Source organism: Trachypithecus francoisi, unplaced genomic scaffold, assembly GCF_009764315.1.
Source record: "Trachypithecus francoisi isolate TF-2019V2 unplaced genomic scaffold, Tfra_2.0 Lachesis_group2, whole genome shotgun sequence".
NCBI classification, from domain to species: domain Eukaryota; kingdom Metazoa; phylum Chordata; class Mammalia; order Primates; family Cercopithecidae; genus Trachypithecus; species Trachypithecus francoisi.
In genome coordinates this window covers 145,349,385-145,365,744 of record NW_022681465.1, presented here as the reverse complement: position 1 = coordinate 145,365,744, position 16,360 = coordinate 145,349,385, and the positions used below count along the sequence as shown (strand labels likewise).

Here is a 16,360-nt window from a genome sequence, read left to right as displayed (position 1 = left end):
AGAAGGTTTTGCGGGGTCACTTCTAGGCTGGGGTGCCAAGATTAATGGGTCATAATGAATCTGGGTGGGTGGTGGGGGAGGTAGGATGTGTATCATTTGTCATACCAGCACAGAGGTTTCTAGCTAGACTGGCAATGACTACTTTGTGGATCATTAAACTAATGGGATTCTTAGGCTTCCTGATGGGAATTACAGTTGTTCCTCCCCTCCATATAAAACTGTAGTCTCCTTCTTGGGTCCTGGTTCACGGTCCAAAGTCAGCATCCATTTTCTCTGATAAGGTTTATTTTGATAAGTTTTGGTAACTGAAATAGTGCATTTGAGTATATTTTCCACAAATAGGGGGTTGGGGAGGGGACAGGAAAGAAGTCTGGTTATGGCCAAACCCAAATACTCCTACTGGGATTATGCCAAGATGACCTTGTTGAAAGATGTTAACATGTCATAAATTTTATAAAATAATCAGTCAATAAAACAGTTTATGTCAAATGATCACAATTTTGTCAAAGTGTTTTCATATCAGAATATATCTTTTCTTTTCTTTCTTTTTTTTGTCTTTTTTGGCAGAGCTAGCTAAGGTTTTTATTTTGGACAGAAAAAACAAAACAAAAAACAATTGAATTGTTTTGTAGCTGGAGGCATGGACAAGGGGCGGGGGACTCCAGGCAGTGAACTCCCCCGCGGGTAGGCTGAGGGCTAGGGCTGGGCCTCAGGTGAGTCTCCTGTTCCCTGTGCTTCCTTGCACAGTGGCCTCCCTCCTGGGCTCTGGGGCAGCGGCAGGAGCGGCAGGCTGGGAGGGGCTGCCGCAGCTGTTCACTTGGGCAGGAAGTCAGAGGACGCCAGCTTCCCATCGTGGGTCTCAATCTTCTTCACAACCACAGACCTGGTGGAGCTAGTGCGGCTGAAGGAGCTGGAGCCTGCTCCAGAGTCAGAGCTGGAGCCCAGGCCGTAGCTGAGGCCAGAGCTTGTGAGGCCCCCATAGGCCAAGCTCACACCACCTGCATAGCCGCTGGTGGTCTTCGTACGGATACTCATGTTGTGCATCTTCCAGCAGCTTCCTGTAGGTGGCGATCTCGATGTCCACCGCCAGCTTGAGGTTCATCAGCTCCTAGTGCGCGCGCAGCTACCGCGCCACTTGGCCCGCTGAAGGATGGCCTCCAGCTCGGACAGCTTGGCGTTGGCATCCTTAACGGCCAGTTCCCTGTGCTGCTCGGCATCTGCGATGGCGACCTCCAGGGAAGTCCTCTGGCCTTTGAGGCCCTCAATCTCAGCCTGGAGCTGGCTGATGTTCCAGTTCATCTCAGAGATCTCAGTCTTTGTAAGATGCAGGTCCATCCCAGCCAGCGTCTGCAGCTCCTCATACCTGATCTGATATATGCTCTCGGCTTCAGCGCGGCTGTTGTTGGCCATCTCCTGGTACTGTACCTTGACCTCAGTGATGATGCTGTCCGTGTCCCGTGAACAGCTGTCGTCAATGGACAGTACCACAGACGTGTCCGAGATCTGGGACTGCAGCTCCTGGATCTCCTCTTCATACAGCTGCCTGTGGAAGTTGACCTCGTCAGCCCTTCCAGGCAAGACTCCAGCTCTACCTCGTTAACGTAAGCTTCATCTACATCCTTCTTGATAAGGACAAATTCATTCTCCATCTCTGTACACTCATTGATCTCATCCTCATACTTGTTCTTGAAGTCCTCCATCAGCCCCTGCATGTTGCCAAGCTCCGCCTCCAGCTTCAGCTTCTCCTGGCTCAGTCTCCAGCTGCTGCCTAAGGCTGTTGGTATAGCTCTCCGACATGTTGTCCATGTTGCTCCCAGCCTTCTTCTGCTGCTGCAGGAGGCTCCACTTGGTCTTCAGCATCTTATTCTGCTGCTCCAGGAACCGCACCTTGCCGACAAAGGAGGCAAACTTATTGTTGAGAGTCTTGATCTGCTCCTTCTCCTGGGTGCGCACAGCCTGGATGTTGGGGTTCACCTCCAGGTTAAGGGGGCTCAATAAGCTCTGGTTGACCGGGACGGCACTGATGCCTCCCATGCCACTGGCCCCACCATAGGCCACCCCAGAAGCTGCTGCTGCCTGCGCGGGAGAAGCTCAAGGAGATGATGCGGACACCAGGCCCACTTGTTTAGGAGCAGCTGCAGAAGGACCGGGTGCCAGAGGAAGACACCTTGTAGGACTTCTGCACCCTGATGGACATGGTGGAGGCAGGAGTGGCGGCAGGTGGGCTGAACCAGGCGGAGATTCCAGAAGAAGCAGAGAAGATGCTTCTTGGTAGACTGTATCTTTTCTAACAGGTAAAGCAATATGTACACTTACAGAAACTTCTGTAATGACAAGGTGGCACTTAACATATAAAACTAAGTTTCCTTTACAATCGGACTCTCCTACAAGTAATTGTTAATGACTATACAGACACACACACTCTATCTCTATAGACAAAAGTTTATCAAGGAGAATCCAAAATAGTACTGTTTTGGTGTAGGACGTACATAATTTATTTACTTATGGTCTTTTTCTAAATCTTCAGTATTTTCTATTTTTTGCCATAACCATAAATACTTGAACAATTTTAAACTTGTAAACAATTTTAATTCGTTTTCAAACTTAATGAAAGATTTTAGCACTTAGCAGCTTTAAAACTTTTTAAAAATTTAAAATTTATATATAGGCTGGGCACAGTGGCTCATGCCTGTAATCTCAGCACTTTGGGAGGCTGAGGCAGGTGGATTGCTTGAGCTTAGGAGTTTGAGACCAGGCTGGGTAGCATGGTGAAACCCCATTTCTACCAAAAATAAACAAAAAAATAGCTCGGCATGGTGGTGTGTGTCTGTGGTCCCAGCTACTCGGGAGGCTGAGGTGGGAGGATCGCTTGAGCCTGGGAGGCAGAGGTTGCAGTGAGCTGAGATCATGCCACTGCACTCACACCTGGGCAACAGAGCCAGACTTGGTCCCCCCCCCCAAAAAAAAAAAAAAACTATATATCTGTATATCTATGTATGTATGTATGTGTGTGTGTGTGTATCTATGTATGTGTGTGTGTAAAATTCACTTTTTGTGGCATCCGGTTCTACAGGTTTTGACAAATGCATAGAGATATATATCCATAACCACTATCATGATATAGAACAATTCCATTTACTCCAGAAAGTTCCTTCATACTGTTCTTTTTAGTGGACAATTCTTCCAAAAGAATTAAAATTATGGGAATAAAATGAACTGATAGATATAAGAGCTTGTAAGAGTTAAAAATGCTGTGTAGATACACAGGTTTAACACTACTGATCTCTATTGATATGACTCAACTTGATTTGGCACCAATAATTATTTTCTTAGTACACAGAGGCAAAGATTTTTTTAAATCTTTCTGTCTAGATGTTATTACTATTTGGGATTCTGTTTGAGTGGTATGGAGTTAAAAAAATTCATCAATACATTTTTGCCAACCTGCACCCAAACTAGGTTATCTATTAAGTATTCTACCTTTTCACCTATGCCCTTGTCTTTAAATGCAACTATGTTTGAGTTCCTGATTCAGTAGCATTACCTTCTTAACTTGACACTGCTTCTCACACTCATTTAGCTTGGTCCTAAAGACAGTAGTAGTGAATACACAGTTCTGATTACACTACCATATGCTTGCTATCCTTGACCTACTGTGCGTAATACATACTTTCTGTTTGATCCAGAATTGTTTCCTCTGTCATCCAACCAGTGTCTGGTATTTGGATACTGAATCCTTTTCCTTTCACTTAACTAATTCTGTGCATACCGGTTTTATCTTCAACCTGGTGCTGGTATACCTCTTATATGAAATAATACAGATAGAAGGGTCCAATAGCTCCAAGTCCCAAGCTCTTATCACAATGGCTGTTTCCTACTTAACCATAAGTGTAGTATTAAAAAATGGGCACTGCTTAAATGTCAGTCTGACCCTGTAGATCAAGCCCATTAATGGCAGGTGATGTGTCATGGCAGATACTCTTGCTTGGCTACTCCTGCTCCGTGCCTTTCTTCCTTGCCTGCCTCCTATTGTTCCACTGTAGAGGCTGGAAAACCCACATACTTGCTTTTTAGCCTCCCTTGTGGCTAGGGGTAATTGTGTGACCCAGATTTGGCCATTGAGGCATATAGGAAAGGCTACTGGGGAAACAGGAAGGGGACAGAGATTCTGGGAAAGAGTTTTCTTCCCTGAATAAAAGGAAGTAAGTGAGGGGAGGCCTTCTGACCATACTCTTCCTTGCTTCCTCCCTTTGTTTGTAATTAAATGTGTTCATAATATGTGGGGCTGTGGCAGCCATCATGTGACCATGAGGTAATAAGCCTATAGACTTTAAAAGGCTAAGAAGCTGAGTATGACAGATGGGAGAATGTGACAATATCTTTGATGACACTGTTGAACAACTAAAACCTACCTTAAGACAGCCTATGTATGAAATTGTTGGTTTAAGCTACTGTTAGTAAGTTTTCTGTTATATTCAACTAAATTCATGCTACTATACATGTCTTTCCATCTTTGTTTTCCCTATAGCACTTTGCACAGGGCCAGGTTATTAATGCATGTTGAGTTGGAAACTCCTTGCCTTCCAATATCTTTGCACAAACTCTCACACGCACATTTCCATTTCACTCTACCACACAACCAATTTTCCTTCCCACTTACTTGATTCCCAGTATTAAGACAATTTGTGTTTTTCCTCCTTCCCCTGCTGGTGTATTATTTTTCAACCATTCAAATATGAAAGCAGCTTACTGGGATAGAATGCCAACCCCAATTTATTCATGGTGTTCATTATAAAATTATGACTTCAGAGGGACCTAGCCACACCCTTTTTAGGAGCCAAGCTTTCCCTGCTAATATGCAGGAAGCCCACCATGCTTGCTGAGCTGTGAAAATCCAGATGGTGGGAAGCAGGTGAGTAATGAATGCCATGCTGTTCCCATTAAAATGCACACAGCTTCCCCAGGCTGACCAAATCTCCAACACTAAACAGGTTTGAATCAACCCAAGGACATGTGGGTTGATAAAGATTGCCTTTTATTCAAAACAAGTTCCTGCAACATAGAAGCCTAGAAGATAAAATTTTCCCATAGTTGGAACAAAACTTGCCTAAAGGGCAAAGGAGTCTTAAAAATTATAAGTCTCTGAGTGCAGAAAAATCCAGTGGGAAATTGATAGCAGTCCAGACTTGCCTACACGCCTGTGTGGTTTACAGTGGAATCTGCTGTCAAGGTGTTTACCATCTGTCACCCAATCTTTCAAAAAGCAGAGGAGTAATTAACTGCTCAGGCAATACAAACTCTGTCAATCATTCAGTTCTATTATCCGCACAACATGGGACATCTATGGCTGACCCCAAAGTCGGCAGGACTCCAGGTCCACAATGAGAAAGCTCTCACATCTGTGGGGAAATGGGAGTTCTTGGGCAGGCCCTGTGTTACCCGCTACCTAAACATATATATTATGGCATCTGGCACATGTTTGGTCAGAAATTTTGCTTGCCAGATGCTTTGAAGTCAGTAAGACATGGTATTGGCTTTGTGGAAGCTAAAATTCCCCATATTTGGGGACTGGCTCAGGTATCACTTCTTTAAGAAGCCCCGTGTGACTTCTTTTAAGCTCAAGACAGCTCCCTTTATTATGCAGCCTCATTGCTCCCCAAACTTTGCCTTTGTAAGTTATCACCACTATCGTTAGCATTTATCACAATATTAGAATCATTTAAATGTCTGTTTCAGTCTCTTCATTGTAAACTTTACAAGGAACTTGTTTACCACTAAACCCTCAGTACCTAGCTGAGTCTCTTAGTATATAACAGATGCCTCTCAATCTTTTTTTTTTTTTCTATGTTCGCAAGTCATCAAGCTATCAATCTTTTCTCTTTAGTGGATCACTGAATGAGAGCTGAAGAGAGCCAGTACCAAAGTAGACCAACATATAGAGAATGGATAACCCTAAACAGAGTATCAATAATCAAAATATGTATGCTGGGTAGATGTAAACATTTACTTAAGATGTGAAGGAAGAAAAAGTTCTCATTTGGAATAGTGAGTGTTTGATGATTTTAGAATGAGATACATTGCTCAATAAAGAATAGATCTTGTCCTAAAAATCCTCTGCAGCATTGGCAGGGATTCAGGGTCCTATGAATAACAGGAAGAGAAAGCAGATGGGTTGGGGGAAAGAGGATGTCCAGATAGGGTGCTACTTGGGAGAGGGCATGGAGGTGGTAATAAGAAAGCCAGAGTTGATGAGCAAATACATCTGAGATGAGAGGATTCAACTTAATGAACACTTATTATGTGCATGTCACTGGGCTGGGTACCAGAGATAATGTAATAAATAAATACAACTTGTACTTGCTTTTGTGAAACTCTCAGTTTAGAAGACTGGGAGGTAATGGAATATTGGGATACAATTACAATGTTGGAGGAAGGTTGTTCAAAGATTCTGATCATAGAGATTTTTAAGTGAAAGATTTTTTTTTTTTTTCCTAGAGGGAAGCAGGAAGTCCTTACCAGAACTCAAGGAAACACATCTCAGCCATATCCTTGCATGCAATAAATCTCTTTTATTTCTCTAAAGGACAAATTGAACAGTAAGTACAATGCATTTTTTTTTGTTAAACTGTAGATGGGCCTATAGAAATGAATGAAGAATATGATAGGCAAGGATTTGATTTTCTTCCTTCTAAAACATGAGGTCCCGATGTGAAACAAAATAAATATGTTGCTAATAGTTCACAAGGTATTATGATGTTATGATGGTTTTTCAATGGTCTTAGCAAATAAAATGGAAAGCATTAGAACAAGTGTGCCAATTATAATACCATGAATCACTTAGTATTTTTTTCTCTCTCCCTCCCTCCTTCTAGTTTCTGGCTAGGAGTTGTGGTATTTTGAAGAATATTATAAAGTATACTCTCTTTTGGATAATATGCATATTTTAAAGCACTGAATGCAATACTGTACACACAGTAGGCAAAGAGTAAAATGCAGAATGAATAAACTAGCACTGATTTTCATCAGCAGCAGGACCCAATCTTTAATAAATATTCTTCAGGATAAAGGCAGTATAGTAAATACTTACTGCTTTTATCTATCCACTGAAAATTGGATATTTAGAAAATCTATTATATTTGACTTCATGGTCATGTAGCAGTTTAGATAACAATGAATAATATTAAAACTAGAAAAGTCAGGAAATATTTAATGTTAATAGGACATGAGGGCGATCTCGTTGCAACATCTATCACCCCATTGATCGCCAGGGTTGATTTGGCTGATCTGGATGGCTAGGCAGGTGTCTCCTTCCTCCCTCACCACTCCGTGTGCTTCCCTCCCAGAGCTGCACAATAGGTTGAACAGCACAACCATCCCCAGTAGAGGAGGACTGGTCTTCGGTCAAGGGTATACGAGTAGCTGCGTTCCCCTGCTAGAATCTCCAAACAAGGTCTCAAGATTTAGGGCTAATCAATTCATTCATTGACCCATTTATTCACTCAGCAAATGTACATTGAACATACCAATTATGTGTCAAGTACTGTTCCAGATATTAAAGAAATATCAATTAAAAGATGATAAGAGATCTGTCCTCATGGATCTCACATTCTAGTTGTGGAGAAAATACAATCATCAATGAACATACTAACTTACGTTTTATGTTATGTACTATGGAAAACAAATAGAGCTGAGTAAGATGAACAGGACTGGCATTTGCAGGGAGGCTGCAATTTCAATAGGGTGGTTGTGACAGACTTCATGCGGGAGACTTGAAGGAGTGGAAGAGTTCACGATGCAGGTATCCGTAGGAAGAGTGTTCCAAAGAGATGAAACTGACAGTGGAAAGACCTTAAGAGGGTAACGAACATGTGTTAAGGGATCAGTGTGGCTAGAGCAGAACAAACAAGGGGTAAATAGGTAGGAGACATGAGAGGTTCAGCTGATATAGAGTCTTGTACAACACAGCAAGGACTCTGTTACTAAAAGTGAAATGAGCACAACAATGTGAATATACTTGATGCCACCAAACTGTATACTGAAAAACAGTTAAAATGGTAAAGTTTATGTTATGCACATTTTACCACAATGAAAGAGTGAAAGGGATAACTGTTGGAAGGATACTAAATAGATAAGTGATGTGCTTTTACAAGACTCAATTTGGCTACAGTGTTGAGAATAGACCATAGAGGCTGAGGTAGAATCAGGGAGTGTATTGAGATAATCAAGGAGAGATAAATCATGGTGTAGGCTATGGAGTTGAAGAGAACTGGTCATTTTCTGGATGATATTGCAAGTTGACCTGTGAGGATTTGCTGATGGATTGATTATAGGGTTTGAAAAAATAGAATCAAGGATGATCCCAACGTTTTTGCCCTCAGCAACTGGCATGTTAGAGTTGCCATCACTGAGAATTTTGTGAGTAAAGCAGGCTTTTTGGGGACCAGATGTTCAGTTTTATGCATGTGAAATGCAAGAGGTTTGTAAGTACAGATTTTGAGGAGATAACTGGAAATAAGAATTTGGAGTTCAGGAGAGGGGATTGAGCTGGTGATATAAATTTGGGAGTTATTAGCATTCAGATAGTGTTTAAAGCAACGAGACCAGATGAGGTCTCGGGGAGTGAGTACATTAAAATAAATGAAGGACCAAGAGCTGAACGGTAGGGCACCCCAGCATTCAAAAAGCTGGGGGGAGAAGAAGAAAATCCAGGGAAAAAAAAACAAAGGGAATGACCAGTGAGATAATAGGAAAATCAAAGAAATGTAATGTCCTGGAAACCAAGTTAAGTTCAGACAAGTGACCAACCATGTCAAATACTGCTCATAGGCAAGCTAAAAGTTTAAAGTAAAACTTTGAGCTTAGTACTGTGGAGCTCACTTTTAACTTTGAGTAAAGTATAGGTTCTATGGGATGGTGGCCGTAAAACTTAATTGGAGTAGGTTTGAGAGAGAATGAGAGGAGAGGAACTGGGGATGGTGACTATGTACAACTCCGTTAAGGAGTTTTGCTGCAAAGAGTTGCAAAGAAATGAGGTGAAAGATGGTAAGGAAAGTGGGATCAAGAGAGTACTTTTACAGTATCATAGAAATAACAGCATGTTTATATGCTGATGGGAAAGTTCCAACAGCCAGGAAAAAAATAACGATGAAGAAGAAAGAAGGTGGAATTGCTGAATAAATAAAAAAATAAATGTATGGATGAACAGGCCAGGAATGAGGACTGGTCACCACTAACATTTGAAGTAAAATCTGTACAGGTTCAAACCCTATCCACAGCCAAAATCTGGATAGTAAGAAAAATGCTATCGAAATCTTCTCTCATATAAGGTTTAACAGGATTCTTAAAACATTTAGTATTGCAAGAATTTATCTCATATATCAGCATTTCGGAGATCCATGTGATTGCTATGAATAAAAGACTACCTGGTTTTTTTTGTTTCTTCCTCCTTACCTTCTCTCTCTCTCCCCTGACCTCACACCTCTTCTCTCTTTTCTGCTTTCCACTCATCTCTCCCTCTTACCTTCTCCTTTTGAAGCTGAGAGCAGAAAGGACTCTGTTCTTTTAGCTACCTACTATCTGCCTACCAGGCAGAAGGCTGCTAACTCATATACACTTTAAAATGATGAGAAATCTACTACAAGATCACTTCCACATGGGTAGGCTGACCTCCTTTTGGCCTTCCTTAACTTTCACCAGTATCCTTAACATCTTATAGAAACAAGTCTGTCAGAGTGGGGAAAAAAACCACGACACTCTCATCCTTTCCCTGTGCAAGATTTACAGACACATTGTAAATGGTCAGACCCAGGTGATGGTGCCAGGAACTTTCCAAGTGATTTGTAGATCTCCCTTCCAGGACGTCAGTCTTTAATGGAAAACTCTTTTAGCTGCACATTCCTTTACTGCAGTATGACTACAGGAAGATAATTGCAACTGTCATAAAGAAGACTTACTGAAATTAGCTAGCTATTGACTTGGCCTCAAGACATTTCAGTGTAAGAGAAACACCAGCACTGCACAGTTTAGAAAAGCATAGTTTTTCTTTGAAACTACCATTTATTGAGTTGGTCTACTGCAAGCCAGGCATAGCATTCGAGCCTCTATACACATATACTCTCTTCCTAAATCTATAGATCCATCGTTATACATTGGATACCGACTTTGGTCATGATCTGTGCTTTGTGTTTTATGTTATATCATTTAATTGTCACTCAGACTCCATGAGTTTAGTATCTTCCCCATTTTTCAGATGGGAAAATAGTGACTCAGACAGGATAAATAACTTGCCCATGTTTGGAAGACCAGTCATGGAGCTGGGATTTAAACCCAACTGTAGTTCCAAACTTGCTTTGCATTCAGAACCTGCGTTTTGTGTGCTGCTTCTTTTCCCTCCACCTTCTATTATTTCTTGTTCCTATTCTCTTCATCTACTATCTCTTCTTTTTTCATATAAATTCTTTTTTCATCTTTCACTCACAGTTACAGGTTTTACTTCTTAAAACGCCAGTGTATCTTCTGGGCTCAACCTTACTTTTCCATCCTTGTCACGCACTTCATCAAAGTTTAACTCCTCAGACTCTCAAAGCAAATACAATCTTTGCTGACCAACTGTTCATGCCATTTCATTTATCTAATATATTCTTGTCATTAATTATGCCTGCTGACATCTCATTCTTTGAGACAGTGTGTCCCTCGTGGGCAAGATCTTCTGCATTATTATAGTGGGAGGACCTAGCGTAGGGATTGGCATCTAGTAGGTTTACAAAACACACTTGTTTACTGACTGAATAAAAAAGTAAATACACAAATCCTTCAAGGCCAGCTCAAATGTCAACTATTCCATGAAGCTTTTCTAAGCTTCATTGATTGGAAAAAATTCCTTCTTCCTCACAACAACTGTAACTCTTTGTACTTTTACGTGTGATCCATGACATTGTCATTTACATGTGTACTTGTTCTGTTTTCCTAACTGAAATGTATTTCATTAAGGACAGAATTCCTATTTTACTCAATTTTGACTCTACTAAGCACAATTGATGTTTGGTGAATAAAAGAATGTAAAATCTGAACCTTTCTCTAATAATGCAATTTAGCTCTTAACCTTTTTTAGGAGATCTCGGACCTCTTTGAGGATCTAATAAAAGCTATAAATCCTTTCCCCATAAACATGCATGCACTTATATTTGTGAAATTCTGCATCTTATTTTCATGGTACTTCTGGACCTCTGGATCCCTAGTGGGATCTGAGACCATCACTCAATACTACCCTGCATTCAGACCTTTGCTTAAACAATTCTTCAATCTGGAATTTATCCTCTTAGAACTTATCCTGTTTCCCTTCCCTTCTAACACCCAGTTGAAAATTAGTCTTTTCTAGAAACCAAGTAAGGATAGTTTACATTTAAAACTTCACTAACTTAGCTGGCATCTTCTTATTAGGCATGACTCATTTCTATTGGATTATGCTATAAATGTTGATAGATGGCTCGAATATACTTTGTGCATGTGTTATCTGTTTAACTAGATTATAAGTTCCCAGAAAACAGAATAATATTTATTTCTTTAGTAGATAGCATCTTTTTCAGTACCTAGGATCTTATTCTGTGCATAGCAAACATGACATAAACGGTTCACAACTGAAGATTTAGGATTCTCATGGGGACAACTGACTGTGGGTTTGTGTAATGCACATGACAGCTCTCTGCTTAAAGTCACACATGTTCCATTTTTGCCTACAACTTATTATTATTTTTAATGGTTCATTGCTATAGGCTTATAGCCTGGTACACCTCTGAAACAAAACCAGTATTTGAGAAATCTAGTACCAAGACCATTTTCAGAAATGCTTTCTCCAGGAATAGCAGATAGGAGAGGAGTAAAAATTAGATCACATTTCCATACCTCCAAGGACTCTATTTTGGGGTAACATTTCAAGTACTGAGTCCAACAACCTAAGTTATTGCCTTTGGAGAATATGAAAGAGCTTCAAGCTTGAAAAAGTCCGTAACTATTAAATGCACCGGCAAAATTCCTTTCTCTCCAACACACACCGTAGCAGGTTTCTAGCACTGATTGTGATGCATTGTTTTCTGCAAAGTTCTTGGGGAATGAAAAAATGATATGTCAATATTTTATCAGGTAACAGAAGGAATCAAACCATTAAGCACTGAAGATATAGACTCAACACTGGCCACAACCTCAGATATACCTCCTGCTTCTTCAATTGAACTTGAATCAACAGTAAAATGTACTAGATATCATTTTGGGAAGGTTTGGGGTAATACAACCTTTGGGAAGTTATCACTAAGAAAACTTTGCAAACAGATCCTTTCCTCCCTCTCAGACTATCCCCCGATCTCCTTCCTTACCATTTTCTAGCACCACTTTTGCTTTTAGGATCTCATAAATTTCCTGCTTTCCCCCATACTTTGGGGAAACATGCTGTGCCTAAACTACTCTCCGTTCTCCCTTTTCCTTAGCCAACATCTCTTCATTTTAAACAATTTCAGCTTGAACAGCAGCACTTCCTGAGAGTGGACTTTTCTGACAGCCTATTTTAAAGTCTTCACATTGTTCTTTATAGTACTCTATCCTTTTCCTTTAATGCATCTACCAGAATTCATCATTATGTATATTATGTATGTTTTTGAGTGTTTATTGTTAATGTCTGTCTCCCTTGTAAGACTACATAATTCACAAGAATTCATAATTCACAGGAATCACAGCTGATTTTTTTTTTTTTTTTTAACCAATGGTATTCTTGGCCCCTAGCCCAATGTTTGACACATAGTAGACATGCAAGCAATGTTCAGTGAAAGTATGGTTCTCTGATTCTATCTCTACAAAAAACACAAAGATTACCCTGGCATGGTGGCACACGCCTGTAGTCTCAGCTACTCAGGAAGCTGAGGTAGGAAGATAGATTGAGCCCAGCAGGTTGAGGCTGTAGTGAGCTGTAATCACACCACTGCACTCCAGCCTGGGTGACAGAGTGAGACCCCGTCTAAAAAAAAAAAAGTATGGTTTTCTAGATTATTTATTAATTAATATTTGTAGCCTGATCATTTGGATTATATCCTCTAATGTTGTTCTTACGCACACACATACATTTGGTTTTCAGTTGAATTGAGTGTAGCAGAACTATGGGATCATGAAAATTTGAAAACCAATAAAATCCACGTTTGCTTCATTCTAGTTAATAAAGTCTATGCTGAGCTAATCATATACACGATAACACAAGCATTATAAAATGCACACACACCCTTCTGCTACTTAAATTCTAGCCCTTGTCTAAACCAGTCTCCACCCTTTCAATTTGCAGGAAGAAAGGCAACTGAACACCAGAGACTGGGTGGGAAGATCTTGATATGCCAAGAAGTCTGACCCAGTGAACTATTTCAGTCACATACGCAGTTTGAATTGGATTGCCCGATCCCTGAGAAGGGATTTCTGGATTAGACAGTTCATTAGAGGCTGAGCCAGCTTCTAGGGCTTGTCGGTCTTTGCTCTGCATGCCTGGAATTAGCAAAGTGACACAGTGAAGGCTGCTTGAGTGACAGCTGCCAGTGAGTCACATAAAATAATGGCTGAAACAGCAGCTACTCAGAGGCAACAACCACACCTGCAGCACAGAATCCCAAGACGAAAATGAGATTTGCTGTCTGTTGAAAACTATTTACTGAGCACCTTCTATGTGCCTGACCCAGGACTTTGTCTTGGGAAATAATTCTAAGAGTTGATCAATAGCAGTCTTGTAATCCCGGGTTAAATTATAGCTTCCACATTTACTAGCTGGCAAATCTTGGGTTTATTATTTAACCTCTCTCTCTGCCCCCTACTTATTTAATCTGCAAAATGGAGACGATATTATGTTGAGGATTATGTGCATACATTTATGCAAAGCACTTAGAATGGTACCTGACACGCAGAAGCACTAAATGTTAGGATAGCATTTTACCTAGAAGTAACATAATGAATGGTTAACAGAATGACTTCAGGTGTCAGAAAGATGCCATTCATCTCTGTCATTTACAAGTGATGTGCCTTTGGGCAAGTTACTTGAGTTCTCTGAATCTCAGTTTCTTTATCTGTAAAATAAGAATAATATTGGTGCCATTTTGGAGGGAAATTATGAGGATTAAATGAGATAAGGATGGGGAGGAGCTTAGCATGATGCCTGGCACATTGTAGCTATTCAATATATATAATTTGTTGTTATTGTTCCCAGTGGATCACTCATCTGGATCCCAGATAAGGCAGAGCAAGTCTCCACAGCTCCACGTCATAGGACCAAATAGCCCAGAGGATACCAGTTGCAGTGGATAAGTCATATCTGACAAGCAGATTTATTTTATTTGGACTAGTTTATTAACATTGCAATATTAGCCCACACAAAGGTTTCCAATATTTTGAACGAGTTTCTACCATCTAAAGAGTATAAAGTTTCATTTTAAACAACTGAGATTTTTCCATTTCTTTAGGAAAATAAAGATTGGCAACATGGAGCTGGCATTCCCATATGGCCATTACTGGCTTGAGTGGGGAAGCAGCTGCTCCCTTTAGAAGGGCATAGGTCTTGAAGTTACTGCACCTCCTTACATTTCCTAATGTACCCCCAGCCTTAGTGTCAAATGCCATCTCCCATTTACCCTCCTGAGGTTTCCCTCTACCTCTCTGCTTTCATCTTTTATGCTACTTTGCTTCTGTAGGCATCTGAGTTAGCAGCTGCTGGTCTTTACTGTTGAGTAGTATCCTCTGCAAACTGGTACTTCTCCACAGGGCTGCATGCAAGGCAGCAACACCTTTAACCCCACAGCCTTAGGTCATTTGTCAGCACTGCAAGTGCAAGTGTGGAATGAAAAAACAGTCAAATCACAGCTAAGGGCTGGCCTAACCAGTAAGCTGAGCACATTCTTGGAGGACAGCCTCTTACCCAGAAGTTGACTGCATGAATTCACTATTCACTCACCCTGAATCTTCTCCGATTTCATTTAGACTGAGGGTAGAGCATATGAGACAAAGGATAGGGGTGCTATACAACAATACTTTAAAGCTTAGTTATCTAAAATATATCTTATAGACCATTAGTTCCTTAAGATGCTGTTTATTGGGGGGAAAATGTCAAATACTGTTGGGAAATAGCTCATACACTGTCCCTCATCTTGGGGATTTATCTGGGTAAATATTGAGTCACCCTGTCAGAAAGAAGTTCACCCACAATTCATACATTAACAGATATTTACTAAGGACTTACAGATATTCATTAAGATGTTATTAAGGACTTGCCAGGCACTGTTCTTTTTGGTGCTGGAGATTCAGTATTGAAAGTCAATATTAAATCTGAATATTGACAGATTCAGTTCAGACAATCCTGAACTCAGGTAACTTATTTTAGTGTGGAGTAAAGAAGACTTCACTCTCTTTCCAAATTTATCTGACTATAGAATGCTACTGAAAAATACTGCTTTATACATAGTGCATAGCCCCTTGCAAATCTTATTTCTAGAGACCTTTCATGATAAAGAAATGATAGAGATTTTCACTACGGTGAATACATAAGAGAATAAGACCACTCCAAAATGTTTTAGAAACAGATAATTTATTTATTATTTCTTGAAAAGTCAACCCATCAGGGCAGTCTTAATCTGGAAAGAACCACAGCCTCACCTGGGGACTCAGGCCTGACAAAGTTTTCCGAGAATATCACATGAAGGGTTAACTTGACATTTTCCTCCAAACTGGAGCTCTTTTTCTCTGCCTCTAATATGACCCAGTTGGAAATGTATTTGTTTTTCACTATTTAATCTTCTGCATCACCCACTGTTGATTAGATTTAATTAATTTATGTTTCTAATGAGTTTAGAAACTTGCAGTGCTGTAGCAGGAAAATTTTCAGACAGCATCTGGCCACCAAATGGACTGATTACCTTGTCTGCAAAAGTCTTTCAAACATCTGGAGCCTGATTTTGTGAAACATCCAGAGGCTCTTTCAAAGGTAAGAAAACCCACACAGAAGAATCTTGAGGGGAGAAAGAGAGAAGGTGCTAGAAGTAGGTAGGATTCTCTTTGATTTGCAAACCAGGATGCTGGCACTCTCCCAACATGAAATCACATTTTGCTGCTCGTTGGCACAGTTTCAATGGCACCAAATAGACTGATCTGAATCTATTTTGTTCAACATCATCGGATTCCACCAGGCCCAAGCCTGGCTGCCGCCCTGTGAACTTCTTTGGCACTTCCTCCTGTGCAGAAGCTCCCAGTGATCATTAAGGCGAAACATTTACAGAAATCATTTAGAGAGAAGCACTTTGCTCTCGTTCACTCAACAAACATTTATCGGGAGCCCACTGTGTGCCTGGCA

At 40.6% G+C, this 16,360-nt stretch overlaps 1 protein-coding gene and 1 pseudogene across 8 annotated transcripts in view; both read right to left on the bottom strand.

Annotated features, from left to right (window-relative positions):
* PPP2R2B (protein phosphatase 2 regulatory subunit Bbeta) overlaps window positions 1-16,360 on the bottom strand; it is a 331,924-nt gene that overhangs the window by 117,787 nt on the left and 197,777 nt on the right. The window lies entirely within an intron of this gene.
* On the bottom strand, window positions 532-2,712 carry LOC117065665 (annotated as a pseudogene).